This window comes from Ovis aries, chromosome 23 (assembly GCF_016772045.2).
Source record: "Ovis aries strain OAR_USU_Benz2616 breed Rambouillet chromosome 23, ARS-UI_Ramb_v3.0, whole genome shotgun sequence".
In the NCBI taxonomy this organism is placed as follows: Eukaryota; Metazoa; Chordata; class Mammalia; order Artiodactyla; family Bovidae; genus Ovis; species Ovis aries.
In genome coordinates, this window is record NC_056076.1 from 35,350,383 (window position 1) to 35,369,165 (window position 18,783).

The following is an 18,783-nucleotide window of genomic DNA, read 5'->3' on the forward strand; positions in this document are numbered from 1 at the left end:
CATGGACTGTATAGGACATGACCTCTCAAAGAGTTGGACACAACTGAGCGACTTTCACTTTCACTTTGTATTCTAAGGTAATGAGCCTACCAGAGAATGCTGCTGTTTGTTTTCATGTCAACCCATAGAATGATACAATCTGTGAAATCATGCACAAAAGAATGTAAGGGAAGCATTCCTTACATTTAGTCTTTACATTAAATGAGATGCTGCTGTTCATGATTCCCATTACTAGTAATATGACTATTACTAATATTAATTATTAGTCTAACTTGATCCTTCACTGGGCTGCAACTTGTAAAGATATGTCTAATATCTCTAATATACCAAGACCTTAACTTCCTGCTCCAACAATTTTCATGTGATTATTAAATCATTAAAATAGAGGAGAATAGTTACCGGGTTCTCTAGATAGGAAGTAAACCCTGATTCATGTGGGGAGTTCAGTTGCAACAAGAAGTTCTCTATCAGCTATCGCTCCAAAGGTTTGATTAGTTTATATTCCACAGGAGAACCAAGAGATCAGAGCATATTTTAAATGGCCATTTTTTTTAAAATGCTGCAAACTCAAACTTTTATAGGGAATATCATCATATACTATTTGTTAGAAATCTAAGCAGAAAGTTTTCAGGTTTATTTCTAACAAATGAAATTGAGGAAAAATATTGTAGAAATACTTTTATCATCATCTATCTTCTTTCCCCAATACCACAGACAGTTTTATGACATTTCAAAGAATTGCCAACTAAATACAGACTGTATATGTCAAGTCTGTGGAATGTAATTAATCAGTCAATACTTTGTACTTACTATGTACCCAACACTGTATTAGACATTTTGAAAAATGCCATACTATCTCTTCTCAAAGGGCTTACATTCTCACATTCAGAAAAAAAAATCTTTCTGAAATAGAGATAATAAATATCTATAATGAAAATCTAAAACTTTGATACATAAACTACAAGTGCTATAAAAGTTTAGAGAAGCAGAAAATTAATAAAAACTCCAATATTTAGGATACTTCCATAAAGGAAATAAACTAAACTAGGCTAAACACTTAGAGCTTGGTATCTACATTTAGACAGCAACTTCAAGTATCCAATAAGTAGTTAATATCCAAAATATACAAAGAACTCATACCACTCAAATTTTTTTAAAAAAACAACCCGATTAAAAAGTGAACAGAAGACCTACAGATAGGCAACAGTCACATGAAAGATGCTCATCACTAATTATCAGGGAAATGCAAACAAAAACCACAATGAGCTATTCCTCACACTGTTAGAATAGCTACCATCAAAAAAGACCACAAAAAACAAGTGTGGGTGAGGACGTGGAGAAAAGAGAACCTTTGTATAATTCTGGTGGGAATATAAATTGGTGAAGCCACTATGTAAAACAGTACAGAGATTCCTCAAAAAACTAAAAATAGAACTACCATACAGTCCAGCAATTCTACTTCTGGGTATTTTTCTGAAGAACACAAAAGCACTCTTTCTAGAAGATTCATGCACATGTATGCTCACTGCAGTAGTATTTGCATCATCCAAGGTAAGAAACAACCTAAGTGTCTGTCAATGGAAGAATGGATAAAGAAGACATGGGAGATATATATAGATATAAATATAATGGAATATTATTTGGGCATTAAAAAAACACGAAACTTTGCCTTTTGCAAACATGGAGGGACAAACGGAGAACTATGCTAACCAAAATAAGTCAAAAAGAGAAAGACAAATCCTGTGTGATTTCACTTATATTTGAAATATAACAAACAAAACAAATGAACAAACAGAAACAGTCATCCATACAGAGTACAAACAGGAGGGTGCCAGAGGAGAGTGGCGGGAAGAGAGAAGTAAGTGAGAGAGATAAAGAGGTACAAACTTTCAACTGCAAAATAAAGGAACACAGATATGAAATGTACAGTGTGGGAAATAAAGCCAATAATTATATCCTTTCTTTGTATAGGGACTGATGGTAACAAAACACTGAGGTGGTCATTTTGAAATGTATAGCAATATCGAATCACTATGTTCTATTTACAGGAACTAACATAGTTTGGTCAATTATACTTCAAAAACAAACCAACAAACAAACTCACAGGAAAAGAAACAAATTTATGGCTACCAGAGGTGGGGAGTGAGAGGATCAGGAATTGGACGAGGGCAGTCAAAAGGCACAAACTCGTAGTTATAAGATAAATAAGTACTAAGGACATGATGTACAACATAAGAAATATAATTAACATTTCTGTATGTTACAAAAGTTGTTAAGACAATAAACCCTAAGAATTCTGACCACAAGGAAAATAATTTTTTTCTTTAATTCTGTATCTGTATGAGATGATGGCTGTTCATTAAACTTTTTTGGTAATCATATCATGAGGTCAAATCAGTCAAATAAGTTAAATCACTATGATGTACACCTTAAACTATACAGTGCTGTATGCTCAATAAAGCTGGGGAAAAAATATGTGTCTCTAGTTGGTTCTGATACAAGTGGCCTATAGTTTGGCAAACACTGTTTAAATATGATGTGCAAGACTCTTTAGAGTAGTGTTGTCCGAAAAGAACTTTCTAAAGTGGTGGAAATAGTCTGTAAATGTGATGTTCAGTACAATAAGACACTAGCTACATGTGGTCATTCCAGGGCCTTGAAATGCAATTAGTATGCCTGAAGAACTGAATTTTTAATTTACCTGTAATTAATTTTAATTTTTATAGCCACAGCCAGCACTAGGGAATAGGAAGAGACTTTTAAGGGAAAAGTGAGCCAAGCCACAGGTAGGAACGCATATGAGAAAGGCAGGAAAGACAAGTGATCGGCTTGCCTAAAACAGAGGTTTTGTATTTGATTATCATGAGGTCAGGTTATAAAAAGCCTTGAAGGGAACTAAGGAAACTGGATTTCATGACACATGCTGCTAGTTGTATAACTGAATCATTTCCTGATCTCTTTCCATATTAAAACGTGTGGGTTATTCATGCTTATCTCAGAGAGGAGACTTTTCCCCAGGCTCTGGAATGAAACTTCATTATTCGACACCAGTCGTGGGATTTCTGTTTTCCTCATCAGTAACTAGCTGGCACATGTCATTCAGTTGCTAAGTCATGTCTGATGCTTTGCGACCCCGTGGACTGCAGCACGCCAGGTTTCCCTGTCCTTCACTATCTCCTAGAGTTTGCTCGAACTCATGTCCATTGAATCGGTGAGGCCATCCAACCATCTCATCCTCTGTCGCCTCCTTCTCCTCTTGCCCTCAATCTTTCCCAGCATTGGGTTATTTGGAGAATGGGATTCAATGAGAATCCCATGAACAGTATGAAAAGCTTACACATGAGTATGTGATAAATTCTAACCAATGGGATTTGGGACATCTATGTATGTGGGTAAACTCTTTAGAAAGTATTTAACTTGAAGAAATAGAATCTTTTCCTGACTCCAGTCAGAGCCTTGCAAGGCTTGAATGTGCTGCTGACACCCTGGTATAATGAAAGGACAAGGTGGAAAATAAACAGCTAACAACTAAGGATAGCAGAAAATGACGGAAAGAACCCGAGTCCTCGACAATATCATCGAGCACCAAGAAGTGCTCCCTGCACCCTCTCCCCATATATTTTGGAGATATAAGGAATTAATTATTTTTAACTTCTTTAGTTTTTTGTTCTCTTCCATGCATTAGAATGGAATACTAATATTTCGGGGAAATGTTAAGGAAGGCATCTGATCCAGGCTGAAACTGATATGAAACAAATTTCAAGGCTTAGAAATGACAGGCATGAAAAACAGGTCAGAAGAGAGGACCAGAGTCAAGCAGACTAGCATGAAAGTCCTAAAAGTCAAAGTTGCCAAAAGATCTTGGAAATATTAGTGAAATATTATCATTTGTGAAATCATTCATGCATATAGGTAAGTACTTGAGGTAAGGTTGGAAAAGCAGTTCATTTTGTAAGGGTAGTAGGATTGTGATATGTGTCTTTGCTGATTTTTTATACTGTTCTCATTATGTTATTATTTCCACTTAAAATCTCAATGACAATATAATTTGTTTAAATGCTGTATATTCAATACTTTTTTGAAAATGGAAACATTCTTGAAATGTCACTTCTCTATATTAGCTGCAGCTAAAGGCATGAGAAGACTCTGAAGAACAGGACAGTAAACCAGAAAGGATGAAGGAGTAGCCAGGTGACCTTGGGAAGTCAAGTAAAACCCTGTTTTCCTCTTAGGATTGATTTCTGGCTCTAAAATCCACAACTTCTGTTTTCAAATTGAAGAAAACTTTTTGGAAAAAAAAGAAAGTCCTACAACTGATCTCAAACTCCAGTTTTCTGGGCTCTATTCTCATCTCTTGTGCTGTGTTGCTGTTGCTATTTGTTGCTGAATTGTGTCTGACTCTTTGTGACTCCATGGACTACGGCCCACCTGGCTCCTCTGTCCATGGGATTTCCCAGGCAAGAATACTGGAGGGGGTTGCCATTTCCTTTTCCAGGGCCTTGTGCCTATGAGTTGAGTCTAAAAGGGAATAAAAGTCAATCTCTCCTCAAATTCTCTAAGCAAATGAGAAACCTTGGAAAATAATTATGCTTTACTATAACTGTTGACAAAAAGTTTCTGCATATATTTTCAGTGAATAACGAAACTGATTTTGGAAATTTTAATGTGAATTAAAGATCTATATTAATATCAGGTAGGTATCAAGTGAAGCTTACTATTATTTTTAACTTGCATTTCCAAATAACTGATAAAGTTAAGCATTTTTCATATTTTTGACCATTTGGAATTGTGCTTCTATGAATGACCTAATCACAGCATTTTTAAACTGTTTTAAAATTATGCTTTAGAAAATATTTTTCTTATCATTTTGTGAAGACTTCCTTATATATCAGATGGTAATTTTTTGTCTGCATATGCAATGATTTTTTTTCAATCTAACATTTGTCTATGGTATTTGTTTACAGTTCTTTTTTTGCTTTACAAAAATGTTTTAAAATTATACAATCAGATATGCCTGTCATTTAGTATACAACTCTGGCTTCTTGTTTGGTGTAAATAAACATCCTCTGGTGAAGTTAATGGTTGTTTAACTGTGGAATATGTATATCACAGAATAGTATGCAGTCACTGAAATGAATAAACAAGAGCTATGCCATTTGACTTACAGGTATGTCTTGTGTTTCGTTAAATATTAAGAAAAAAGAAATTATATGTATAATTATGATTATATATCTATATAAAGTACAACATTATATATAAGATGTTGAAGATATACAATATATATATATATATGTTTCCATGATCATGGAAAAAGTTAAACAAAATAAAGCGCAGACTAGCCACACTGTGGAAGTGAAAAGGGAGGTTAAAGAGGAAATTTAGACTCCCTGAACCCAGATGGCTCAGTGGTAAAGAATCTGCCTGCCAAATTTAGGAGACACAGGTTTGATCCCTGAGTCAGGAAATTCCCTTGGAAAAGGAAATGGCAACCCACTCCAGTACTCTTGCCTGGGAAATCCCATGGAGAGAGGAGCCTGGTGACCTACAGTTCATGGGGTTGTTCAGACACAAATAAGGGACTATGCACACACAACAATGAATTTCTTAAAAGATGTGACTAGTTTCTTAAAAAACATATGACCCTATTATGTAAAATTATTTATGTTGGTGAATATATATAAATATGCATGGAAATGTGAAAGAGAATGGTGACCAAAACAGTAACGGTATTTAAGATAGTTAGATTTCAAGAAGAAAGGAAGAGGAACGAGAAAATAAACATGAGGCAGAGAGAAAGAAAGAGAATGGAAAAAAAGAAACTATGATTTTAAACAATCAAATAAATTGAAATTCACCCTTTCAAAAAAAAAAAAAAACACTGGATGAGGGGGAGGACAGAACCCTCAAGTGAAAAGGTTCCTCATTCTCTGATGTGGGTAACAATTATGACAATAATTACCATCCCCGAATACTCCAACAGAGGTATACACATAAACTTACTATGCTGCTGCTGTTAAGTCACTTCAGTCACTTACTATAAGCAGTATCAATTTAATCAGTTTTAAAACGCAGGAAGTAAATGAGACACTGTATCAATTACATCTTTCCATTATGATCTCCACAGGCTGTGGTGAGAATTTTAGACATACCTCCTTTCTAGAAGCTAAACTTGCAAAATGATAAATGTGAGGAGTGGTTTTCAGACTTGTGTGTCCATAAAAACCACCTGAGAAGATCGTTAAAACGCACATTCCAGGGTCCCAGCCTAGAAACTCTAATTCCTCAGGGACAAGTTATCCGCATTTAACAAGGACCCCAGGCAAATAAGGCAGGTGTCGACAGATCACACTGAAAAACAGTGAATTTAAGGATGTCTGATCTCATTACAAACTGATTAACCAAAGAGTTCGAGGAGTGGGGTACACTAGGGAGAACAAAGAATTCCGAAGCCAGAGGACCTCGATGGCCGCTCTGATCTGATCCCCCTCACTCCCTCACTTGCCTCTGCTCTTCCTGGCGTGGCCTCCCTGTTACCCCTCCGAGGACCTGAGCCCTGCCAAGAATGCTCTGCCTCCAAATTTCCAAGAGTTCCGTCCCTCCCAGCCTTCAGGTCCTCACTTAGATGTCACTTCTCAGTCACACCCTGGAGAGAATCTCAACTCCCATCTCACTTTCTAAGTCCTCTTTCTGCTTCAGTTTTCCTCCCCAGAGCTTCTCACTACCTAAAAGACAACACATTTTACTGACTTATTTCTTTTGCTTATTGTTTGATTCCCATCAGGACAGGGATGTTTGTTAGTTTTCTTCACTGCCACCTCTGAAGCACCTCAAACAGGGCCTGGATCGAGTTCAAGGAGATCACACTTGGCCAAGATAAAACAAAGCTGGCGAGATCAGTGATAGGAGGTAGATACCGGCAGGAAGTAGAGAGCTTGTTATTACACAGATCCCCGGGCCCTTCGAGAAATTCTGATTCAGGATGTTTGGAATGGAGTCTGAGCCTCTGAATTTCTAACAGGAACCCTAGTGATACTGATGCAGCCTGAAGAATTGTCAAGTGTCTCTGCTTGCTCTTTTGTGAAAGTCAACCAAGTCTAATATGAGAAGAGCTACAGGCTAAAAAGGCAGAGCTTGGTCATAACTACAATCATTTGCTGGAGGAGAAAATTTGTTCCCCTAATCTCTACGTGGGCTTCCCTGGTGGCTCAGACGGTAAAGAATCTGCCTGCAATGCAGGAGACTCAGGTTCTATCCTTGGGTTGGGAAGATCCCCTGGAGAGGGAATGGCAACCCACGGACAGAGAAGCTTGAGCGACTAACACTTACTTTATTTCTGTGTACCTAAGTTATCCCCCCAAATAAATAAAATGATTCTGCAACAGGAATATTGTCACTAACAATGTATCATGGATATTTGTGTGTGTGTGCCCAGTTGCTCAGTCATGTCTGATTCTTTACGACACCATGGTCTGTAGCCTGCCAGGTTCCTCTGTCCATGAAATTTTCCAGGCAAGAATACTAGAGTGGGTTGCCATTTCCTACTCCAGGGCATCTTCCCAACCCAGGGAATGAACCCACGTGTCCTACATTGACACGTGGATTTTTCACCACTGAGCCACCTGCGAAGCTCATGGATGTTTAATACAACACAGTTTTTAGTAAAATATGATGTTCAGTTTGTTTCTAATTTTTTACTCCTATAAATAATGTTTAAGATGATGTTTTTACTACATGCATTTCTCATTATTTCTTCCTAACAAATTCCTAGAAGGGACGTTTCTGACTCAGAGGTTCAACCAGTGCTATCCATAAGAACTTTCTCTGATGAAGAAAAAGTTCCACATCATCACAGTTCAATATTGTAGCCACCCACCACATGCAACTAATGAGCACTTGAAATGTGACTAATGCAAATGAGAAACCAAATCTTTAGTTTTATATAATGTTAATTAATTTAAATTTAAATAGCCACACATAGTGATGGACTGCCACATTGAACAGTACAGGTACAGACATTTAAAATCTTGACACATGATGCCAAACTGCTCTCCAGAAAAGTTGTAATTGTCAATTTATAGTGTATAACAGAAACCATTTCTTTATCCCATCGCCAATGCTAGACATTATTGATCTACTAAATCTTTATAACCTGAAAGTCGAAATATGTCCGTATGGTTTTCATGTGCATTTCTTTATTAATAATGTTGAACAGAGTGCTTTCTTCTGTCATCATAATAATCCAAATGCAAATATTTTCACCCATTTTGGGGGCTTGTTTTCTTGTTTTGGGGGTTGTGGTTTTTTGTTTTTTGTTGTTTTTTTTTTGCTACACTGGCCAGCATGCAGGATCTTAAGTTCCCTGACCAAGAACTGAACTGGCTGGCGCCCCCTGCAGTGGAAGTAGGGAGTCCTAACCACTGGACCATCAGGGAAATCCCCACCCATGTCAATTAATTGAGAAGCTGGAAATTATCTGGCTTCCAGGTTTGTTTTCCTGGGTCCATATGTTTTCTTTAAAATGTATTGTGTGTGTTAGTCGCTCTGTCATGTCCGACTCTCTGTGACCCCATGGACTGTATCTCTCCAGCCTCCTCTGCCCATGGAATTCTTCAGGCAAGAACACTGAAGTGGATTGCCATTCCCTTCTCCAGGGGATCTTCCCGATCCAGGGATCAAACCCGGGTCTCTCGCACTGCGGGCAGATTCTTTACCGTCTGAATTTACTGCCATCATTTAAATTCATATAAAAATATGAATTTTCAGTTCCACTTGAAAAAAAAATCAAATGATCTGGTTAGCAGTGACATACAGGGCTAACATCAGTGCAGCCTTAGAAATCATGCTACCTTTAGTCTTTCTTGCCCACCAGAACTCAGCATACCCTATCATTTTACAGGTGTCCTGCTTCACTCAGGCAAACAACCTGCTCCAAGGCACCTGAGTTTACAATTCCTGCTCTGAATCACATTCAGAGAGGTTAAAAGGTGAATGATAATAGCTAACTTTCATTTCATACTCAGCACACAAAAGTGATGTTGTATTTCTGGATTATCTTACCACTAACATTTAACAAGAAGAATACTATTCTAGGGATTAATTGACGCTTACTACTCCCAATGTGAGTGCGTCAGTATCAGAAGTGTTGTTAAAATGTAGAACAGGCCCCACCCCCACGATTTGGGTTGGACCCCAAGAATATTCATGTAACCCCATGCTCCCAGCACAGCTCCACACTGGGACAGGGCTTCCTCAAAGACACAGACACTCCTAGATGTGTAGTGGTAATATGTAATTATGACGCGGACACTTCTGGATGTGTAGTGATAATGTGTAATTACGACGACACAGTGTGAACTCATACACCCTTTTCTTCTAAAACATGGCCGCATTTATTAGTTCATTTTACCTTCACAACAACTCTGTGCAGAAGATGGATAATTAGAGCAGTCCTTTAATTGTTCATCCCATTTTACAGAAGAAAAGAAAGACACAAGAATTAAGAATCTCCTCTAAACACACAAGAAGTTCAAAAGGCCAAAGCAAGCAGGTTCCCTAACTCCTAACCTTGGTAGTACAGGCAAACACAGCAATCCAGCACACAACCCGAGCTTGTTTTCTATTTTACCATAAAAACAGCATGATGCCCAGGAACAGAGAAGACCATAGGAGATATGGTTCACAGCAACAAACATTTATCCAGTGTCGATTAAGTGTTAATCTGTGTTAATCACGCCTACAGTTTCTACTGTAGGGACTGTTGAAGACACTCATAAAGCACAGAGATAAACTAAAAATAAAATCTGAAACCACAACCTTGAAAAGAGTGAATTCTCTATGTCAGAGGACAAAAGTAAAGACACTGAAGGGGTGGGTGGTGGGGATAAACACAGAGCCGGGCTGCAGAGAGGCAGCCCTGTGGGGACTTCACATCTGGACTTGGAGGAGCTGCTATCACCAGTCAGTCAAGAATGGGAAGCAAGGAAGAGTACACAATAGGAAGCCCTCCTGGAGCCCAGGAGCACAAAGAGCTGCTGTTATCCACGTTGGGTGTGTGTTTGCCAGAAATATCAGGGCTGCTGGAACTCCAGAACTAACAAGGGCATGCTTTTGTGTAGTCTAAATTACCTTGACTGTATAAGAACTCAAGTCAGAGGATATAACTTCATTATCCGCTGGTAGCCAAAAAATAACATGATTAACAATCATGAAACTTTCTCTCTCTGATCTTTTCTCCCCCCATTTTAGGAAGCATTCCTAGCCAAAATCCACCAATTTGGATCACAGTAATGCTAATTAATAAAAACCAGCCCTTCGAGGGAAAAAAGAGAGGATTGCATTTTCACTTAAATGGGATTGACAGAGAACACTATTCATTAATTTTAACAGCCATATTTTTAAGAATAATGGATAAAATCCATCATCAGTTGAGAATACAAGAAAACTACAACTAATCTGAAAGAAACCTGGAAAAGTTGGTTCACTCATTGGTGTTGTAACTGACCCGTCCTATTGGCTTGTCTTATAGTCTTGTTCAAAATGGCTGAGGTGATGAAATTTCCACTTCTCCAAGTAGAAAACTGTAGCAATACTATTGAAAAAAAAATTACCTCTCACCTCACACAAGATCAAAGGAATGCAAATTAAAACAAACGGATACAATTTTACACTGATCAAATTAGTCACAATAACATAAATGTTTAAAATAAGTACACACAAATAAGCACAAATGTATGTAATCCTTCTGGAAAGTAATTTGGAGATTACAAGAAATCAGGAAATTTCCTAATTAAAAAACAGCTAACATTTACATACGTAAACTCTTTTTACATGTATTACTGCTTTTTTATCTTAACCATATTAAGAGCTATTACTACACCTACTTTACAGATTAGGAAGCTCTGAGAAAATAAGTTACTTGCCCAATATTGCTCATAAGGGATGGAGCTGTTTTGGACACAGAACCTTTAATTTTAGACCCCAACTATTTAGAACTACACTGTATTACCTCTCTAGGGAAACAATTCTTTGTTTGTTTGTTTGTTTTAAAGAAGGTCCCATTCATAAGGGTAGCCATTGTATTTTTTAAAAAACAGGAAAATCATGAAACAGAGAAAGAGCTAAGTAAATTATGATACAATAAACTACTTGTAAACAGTAGAAAGTAAATTATAGAAAAATGTTCATAAAAATCAGAGTAAACATGTGCAATATGAAAGACATTTGTAAAAATACATATTCACATGGTAAGGATGGGAAGGAAGCTGCTCAAAAACAAAAACGATTCCATTTTAGAAGAATTTCATTACTAGTACTTAATCTTCTTTTGTTTTTGTTAGTTTTGTCAATCAAGATTACTCTCAGCACCCTTACAAATCTAACCTTCTAGTTCATATTCTTATCACCCCAATTGAACAACTCCTAAAACTTCACTGTAATGTATTTATATTACAGATACTCAAACTAAATACATCATATTCTTTGTTGTTGACTCCGAATCTTCAAAGTATGAAATCTCTTTCTTTTACAAGAATGATTTCTGTAACTGCTAATTACAGTGTACTTTTGAAACCCTTAACTGAGATCACATATAGTGACTGAAATCACTTAACTCTTTTTACTGTCATAAATTTGAAATCACTCCTCGGCTCCCTGCAGCCCTCTAGGAATTTACAGTTGCAGGTGTCTTAGAGATTAGAAAAGTGTCCTACTAAGAACATGATCTCTAAGTGAATATTTATAAAGTCACTAAAATAGGTTGGCCATAAGGATTATTCATATTCTAAATACTTTTGAGAATCGCTAATTAAATTAGGTAAAGTTCCTTTGAAGTAGGTCAGTGAACTTTATTTCCACTTTAAGAAGAAAAGTAAGAGTCTGGTAAAAGTAATTTCCCTAAAAATGGCACCATGAGCTGTGAAGAAAATTCACTCTCCTTAGCCATACAAGGTGATACACAGAGGCCCATTCAGGGTTCGACCTTTTTCAGTAGCATAAACAGACATTTTGTGGGAAAATAAAGTAGCTGTTCTCCAATGATATCAATCTCATAAAAGCAGGAATGTTGTTTAAACATCTCAACTTTTTCTTTATGAATCTACCATTTAGGATTTTTTTTTTTTTTGGTCCCTCCACTAATACCTACAATCCAACTGGTTTGACACCTACAGAACTACCATTTTACCAAAAATCACAGAATTTTGGAGTTAGAAGGAGGCTCAGAAGCCACATGGTTCAATTCCTTTATTTAACTGGGGGAGGAAACAAAAGCATTTCTTAGAAAGTTAATTCATTTAGCTAATTTATGGCAAATCCAAGCCTGGAACTAAGAGATATGACCAAATATCTTAACCTTGGCCTTCATACTATTGAAATTTTTATACTATCTCGTGTCAGCAGGAGTTATTCATATATCCTTTCAATGTCTTGCAGATATGTGCTGCGCTGGATAGAATAGCTATAGTTCTCATTCTCTACTTCATAAAGAGCTCCGAAATGGAAGAAAAATCAAAGATTATAAATAAAAAACCAGGAGAAACTTGTGATGGAGGGAGATAACCATTTAATAGTTCTGCTTTGCACTGAATGCTTGTTCTAAGATTTTTAGCATTCTAACTGATAAGTGCCTTAGGCCAAATGAAAGGGTCTAACATCATCATAAGTGAATAACAAATTAAGATTCATCACCACTGAGAAGCAGTTCAGTCTTACATATCCAGTTCCTTTCATCCTCGATTTCCACAATGTAATTCCATTCTAACAGAAGGTTTATAGAAGGATATACAAAGGAGGAAAGTGATTGCCTCTGGGTGGAGGAAGGACTAGGGCATTAGGAATATGGGTCTCTGAGACAGAGGGCATATTTTACACTGGTGTTTGAAATTTTCATCCTTTGCATATAACTTTCCAATATTCATTAATTAAATCTTTCCCTTGAAACACATGCCTACATGCACGTAATACTATTTTAATAAAACAATTATTTAAATTTTTCTCTATCTGAAATTTTCAGTATTGCGATTTGTAAAACTACATAGAAATATTCCGAAAGGCGGGGGGGGGGGGGAACCAACACAGTTCCAAAACTCAAAAGAGAATTCCAGGATTTAAAGTACCCCTCCCCCTCAAAAAAAAGATGTACAGAGGAAGGGGAGGTTTCTAAAAGGGGCGTTTTATTCAAAAAACCTTTTGCGGACAAACTCTTCCCCATCTTTAAATAGCTAGATTTTTTTTAAAAATGGTATTTCAGTGGGATTTCCCACCTCCCGGGCGAGGTGGAGGGAGGACAAATTAAAACGTGGTTTCTGTCTTCTCCACCCGGGCCAGAGGGCCGCGGTGGTGGATAAGGACCTTGCATCAGTCACGCAACCGGAGGAAAGGAACCGATCGAGTAGGTGTTTCTCCGGGCTCCGTCCGGCTCCGCGGGCGAACCCGGCTCTGGACCCGACGTGGACTCGGGCGGACTGATCCGCCCCATGAAGTGCGTCGGCACCGAACGTTCCTTTTTCCCCGGAGCCCGGAAGACGGACTGAGGAAACTGATGAACTTTTAACAAACCGCCTCCGCATCCCTCGCCTCCCTCCCCATCCCGGCCCTGCACACACCGCTCCGCGCCGTCCGCTCGCGTCAGGTCAGCTGTCAACACAACCCTTTGTGTCTCCGTCGGCACAAGCAGGGTCCCCAGCCCCTCTCAGAGAAATTCGAACGATGGCCGGAGGACACGCGCGCGCGCGCCCGTGACCGAGTGACATTTCGTGCGGAGCCGAGCCGCCCGGGCACCCCGGGCAAACGCCCGGCCACCGCCGGACGCTCCCAACTTTCCACCCGGGGCTCGGCTCTCTCCATCCTCGCGCGTCACCTCCGCGCCTCCCTACCTGCCGCCCCCGACCCCGCGCCCGGGAGACCCCCCTCGGCGGCCCGCGGGCTCCAGGAGACGCTCCCGAGGGGCGCTCCCCGCCTCCCTCAGCCCTCCGGCACGGGCTCCCTCGCTCCCGCCACAAAGGCGGCGGTGACAGGCCTCTGGCCTTGGGGCGCGGACCGCACGGACTGGGTCTCCTCGTGGGGCTTGAGGCTGGCACGGGCGCCCAGCCTCGCCGTACAAACGCAGCAGCGCTCACGACCCGCGCTCCGCCGGGCCAGCCCTCCGGAAAAAGTCCGCCGCGCGCCGGCCTGCGCAGGCAGGGTGTGCACAGCCCGCCAAAGGGCAGCGGCGCGCGCTGGCGCCCGGCTGGCCACCTCTCATCACCACCGCCCCCGCGCCCCGCCGCCTCCCCGCGCCCCGAGTCCCCACAGCCGCTCACCTGGCCCTGGCAGCGCGCGAGGGCCGAGGACCGGGGGTGGCCCTCGCCTGGGTCGGGGCTCGTCTCCCCACCCCCAGCCGGGTGGCGGCGCCGCGCTCCGCTCGCTCGGCCGCGTTCCTCCGAGGAGCTAGCGCCGCCGCTGGCTGGCGTCTGTGTGCGCCGGGCAAGCCGGCCGCGCGCCCAGGTCCCCGGGGCGGAGCGAGGCGGCGGCCGCCGCGGCCGGAGGCGGATTCCTCAGGTGCGGCCCCTCCCGCTTCCCCGGGACCTGGGCGGCGGCGGCGGGGACCCCCGGACCCCCCCTTCCGCCCCGCCTCTCTGCCGACCGCCCTTCCAGGCGCCCCCCTCCCTGACCCTCGCGGAGTGCAGTGGGGAGTGGGCTCGCGGCCCCCCGCCCCGGGTGAATCCTCTCGCCCGGGGGCTCGCGCCTCCATTCCCAAACTCACACGGCCCCCGGGGGGGACGTGTATGTCCACTGCGGGGAGTGAAGGGGTCTCCTCGGGAGGAGGACTGTCCCCCACAAACGCCCCCGGGGCGGCTGACGGGCTCAGCTGAGAAGAAAAATTATTTTCTCGCCGATTCCACCTTCATTCATAGAGTGCTTTCGCCTCGCTGCGGGATTGCTTTCTCTGTCCGCTGGACGGCGGCGAAAGGGCCCTAAGCGTGAGATCGAAGTGGGCGATCGGGGGTCGAAACCCTTCGGCCTTTTGCTTGAAGTGGGGCTGGGGGTGGGGCGGGGACGGGACGCGCACAAACCCCAAGTGACACCCCCCGCTCCGCCCGGGGGCTCCGGCCTGATCTTCCTGGACACCTCCCAAACAAGCACGTTGCCTCCGGCCGGCAGATCTCGGCCGGGCGCCGCCTGCTCGCCCCCAGACCCGAGACTTCCCGGGCCGGGAGGGCTGCTCGACCGACCGCGGGGCCTCGACGGAGCGGCGGGGGCAGAGCTTCTGCAGAAATGCTTGGGCCCCGTGGTGACAGATGTGGCTCTATTCTTCACAGCTGGTGGGTTTTGTGATTAGAGCTGGAGCTCATTTATTTTTAAAACGGTCATTGTGGCCAGAGATGGAACTAGACGCCTTTGCTGGATGGCCCACACTGGAAGAAGCCGCTCCAGGCTGGATGTGATGGGAGAGTCTAGCTAAAAGCTGATCTATTTGAGGTGCCTTTGGGGCCAGCATAGCCCGGGGTAGGTGAGCCGATGGGTGGCTGTGGGGAACGGACCGCGGTGCCAGGCCCCGGGCGTGTTGTTTATCAGTCTTGAGAAAGGTATCATTGTCAGTTCCAGTTTAAAGACAGCTTCAGTTAAAGCAGATCTCATAAGATCTCTAAGTCAGTACGTTTTGTTTGCTCGTCTTGCCTTTTTTTTTTCTTTTTTTTTTTTTTTTTAAGAACCGAAATGCATTCCCCCCTCCCCATTTCTCTTTTGGTCCATACAGAGGGAACTGACTGGAAGACAATAACTCAGGGCATAGTTCAGTTGTGGCTTGCAAAAAGTAAGCGATTTGTTTGTGATTTGGATTTATCTTCTCTTCCTCTACTGGGAACACAAGCCCAAGTACCATTTTTTTTAATCGTTTGTTCCATGTGGGAATAAGGAGTAGATATGTTTTTGGCCTTGCTTTACAATTGAATCCTCATTGTCCCGTCTTTTAAAACACATAAGAACACTTTTCTTTGCCATGAGAGTAGGAGCCATGTCTCTCTCAGTCCCGGTCTGTAATGCCACTGTCCTAGATCTTGCACACAATACAGGCTTAGTGAATGAGATCAATGCGGTTTTTAAATAACTACAATACAGAAAGGTGCCGCTGATTAGCAGCATTAAAGCTCAAGGTATCAAAAAGGAATCAAATGTCAGTTCACAAACTCAACCTGAGAACCGGCCATATATGTGGGAAAAGTGGTGAGTAGAAACTTAACATTTCAAGTTCACCTCCGTGCATAAAAACTAAGCTCCTGAGAGGTTAAAACAAGTAACCATCTTTTGAAAAACCCAGTCTGTCACAGGGTTGGTAGAGTTGAGGAGGGGAACACCTTCCATTTTAAAGATAAGGAAACAGGGAACAATGAGCAGCCTTTATGTAAAACCACAGAGCAGTTTTCTCTTAGTTTAGTTCAAGGACCATTTGTTGAGCATCAAACACACTAAACTCTGAAGATGTGAAGGTAAATTTGGCACAGTTGCTCAAGAACCTTAGACCAATATTACAGAACTCTGGTATTCATTCTCCATTCATTCAACAAATATTTATTGAGCACCTACTGTGAGCCAGATGGCGAAGTGAGAACTGGTAATTTATCAGTAAACAAAACAAGTCCCTAACAAGGTTAAAAAGTTAGTGATGGCAATCTATCTGTATTCTGGTAGTCTGAAAATGTTTCAGGATCTCCTCCATTAAATAGCACTCCCTTGCTTTGAATTTATTTGTGTATATGTCTTGTCTCCTTTTTGAGGTTTGTGGATTCCTCCTCGTGTCCAATAGACTTCTGTGATTATAAAATATGACAGAATCAGGACTTCTCTGGTGGTTCAGTGGCTAAGACTCTACACTCCCAATATAGGGGTTCTGGGGTTCTATCCCTGGTCGGGGAACTAGATCCCACATGCCACACCAAAGAATTTGCATGCCACAACTAAAAATTCCACACACTTCAGTGAAAGATTCCGCATGTTGCAACTAAGACCCAGCACAATCAAATAAATAAATAGATTTAAACAAAAAATTGATAATAAAAATATGACAGAGTTAAGGGTGAACCCTTTGGAGTTAAGGTGAACCCTTTGGACCCATGGTTTTGAATCCTGGCTCCAAGGCTTACCTATTATGTAACCTTGACAGTGTTCCCATTTGTAGAATAGCATCATGATAGTACGCACCTGAGGGAGTAGCCGTGCAGATTAAGACAATGCACAGTGCCGAGCTGACTATAAAATGTTAACTCCTATCATCTGTGAATCCCTCCTCTTCTCTGTAACAATGATTCCCAAATGCTTCTGCAGAGATTCACTGCATTAGAACCAAGTTCAGTGAAACACACGACTCATAGCAATCAGGATCCATAGAAATGACGGATTCCTTCTTTGTGATAATTGGGAAGGTCCTCCATCTGAACGATGGGGGACATTCCATGATTACATCCTGGTTCTGCTCTCAAGAATGAACACCCTTTTGCATTAATTTCTGTGCCCCTTGGCTTACAGTCTCTTCCTTGTTCATTATCCTTTATGCCCACATCTGAAGTGGTCCTTGGGAAGTAAGCCCTCTTTGGAGACACAACCCATTTCCTGTTGGTACAAGTTTGGGGTCCTGAGAGCTTATTTACAGTTAGTTTTTTACAACTGGATTTATGATTTGGCCACACAATTCCCTCATACACTTAGTAGGCTGTTGGTTGATTTTAGTCACTAAGTTGTGTTCAACTCCTTTGTGACTCCATGGACTGAAGCCCACCAGGCTCCTCTATCCTTGGGATTTCCCAGGCAAGAATACTGGAATGGGTTGCCATTTCCTACACCAGGGGATCTTCCCGGACCAGGGATCAAACCCATGTCTCCTGCATTTGTAGGTGGATTCTTTACCAGTGAGCCACCAGGGAAGCCCACACTTAGTAGACTTCATATTTATTTGCTTCCATTGAGTTCTATGTGCCAATAGTTCCATGTAAAGTTCTTTTCTGGACATTGTTTCTAATAATTGATTTCTTTGCTTCCTCACCCTGATCCTTTCTCTCTAGGTTCAGGTTTGAGACATAACCAGTATCTTCCATGAGGAAAGGGGATGCTACTTTGCTACTCAGTGCCAGTTCACTGGCGTCACTACCTAATCCCAGCCTCCACTCTGCCACCATCGTCCTAAGAGGGTCAGACCATTATAGGGAATTGAACAGTGGTCTCTCTAATTCCAGATGGGATGTCAGTTACTGATGCTGAATGGTCTAGATCTCCACTTTTAAATATGAACAAAGTCCTCACTCTCTCATATTTTATAATCACAGAAGTATACTGGACATGATGAGGTATACATAAACCTCAAAAAGGAAGCAAGACATACACACAGATCCACTAGTGATGAAAAGAGGATCCACTATTTGAAAGAAGAGGACCAAATTAGAGCAACTCCCACTCACTAAAATGGAATTAATGCAGGAAATAGAAAACTTTTTAAAAAAAATCCTGTTCAGTTTCTTAACTGAAATTTAAAGAGTGACAAGGGCAAGTAATTGTGAAAATGGAGCATCTAAAAGTTAGAATGTCCTCAGAATTTTTTTAAAAAAATAGATGAATGTTTAAGTTGAAAAGATTATGAAAGAAGTTAATAGGAAAATAGATGCTACTGAATACTGAATTAGTGAATTATAAGACTATATCAAAAAGTCCTTCCGAGCATACCAAAAAGATAAACAGAAATTGTGAAGGAAAAGATTTTTTTTAATATTAAAAATATATCCAGGAGATCTAATATTTATATGTTAAAAGTTTTAGAAG

At 41.4% G+C, this 18,783-nt stretch overlaps 1 protein-coding gene across 2 annotated transcripts in view; it reads right to left on the reverse strand.

Moving 5' to 3' along the window:
* The window catches only part of GREB1L (GREB1 like retinoic acid receptor coactivator), a 247,693-nt gene extending 233,238 nt beyond the window's left edge, over positions 1–14,455 (reverse strand). For both annotated transcript variants that reach the window (XM_027960953.3, XM_060405398.1), the window contains exon 1: positions 14,298–14,455. The gene's annotated coding sequence lies outside the window, so the exon portion shown is untranslated. The remainder of the gene's footprint in view (positions 1–14,297) is intronic.
* Positions 14,456–18,783: the final 4,328 nt, after the last annotated feature.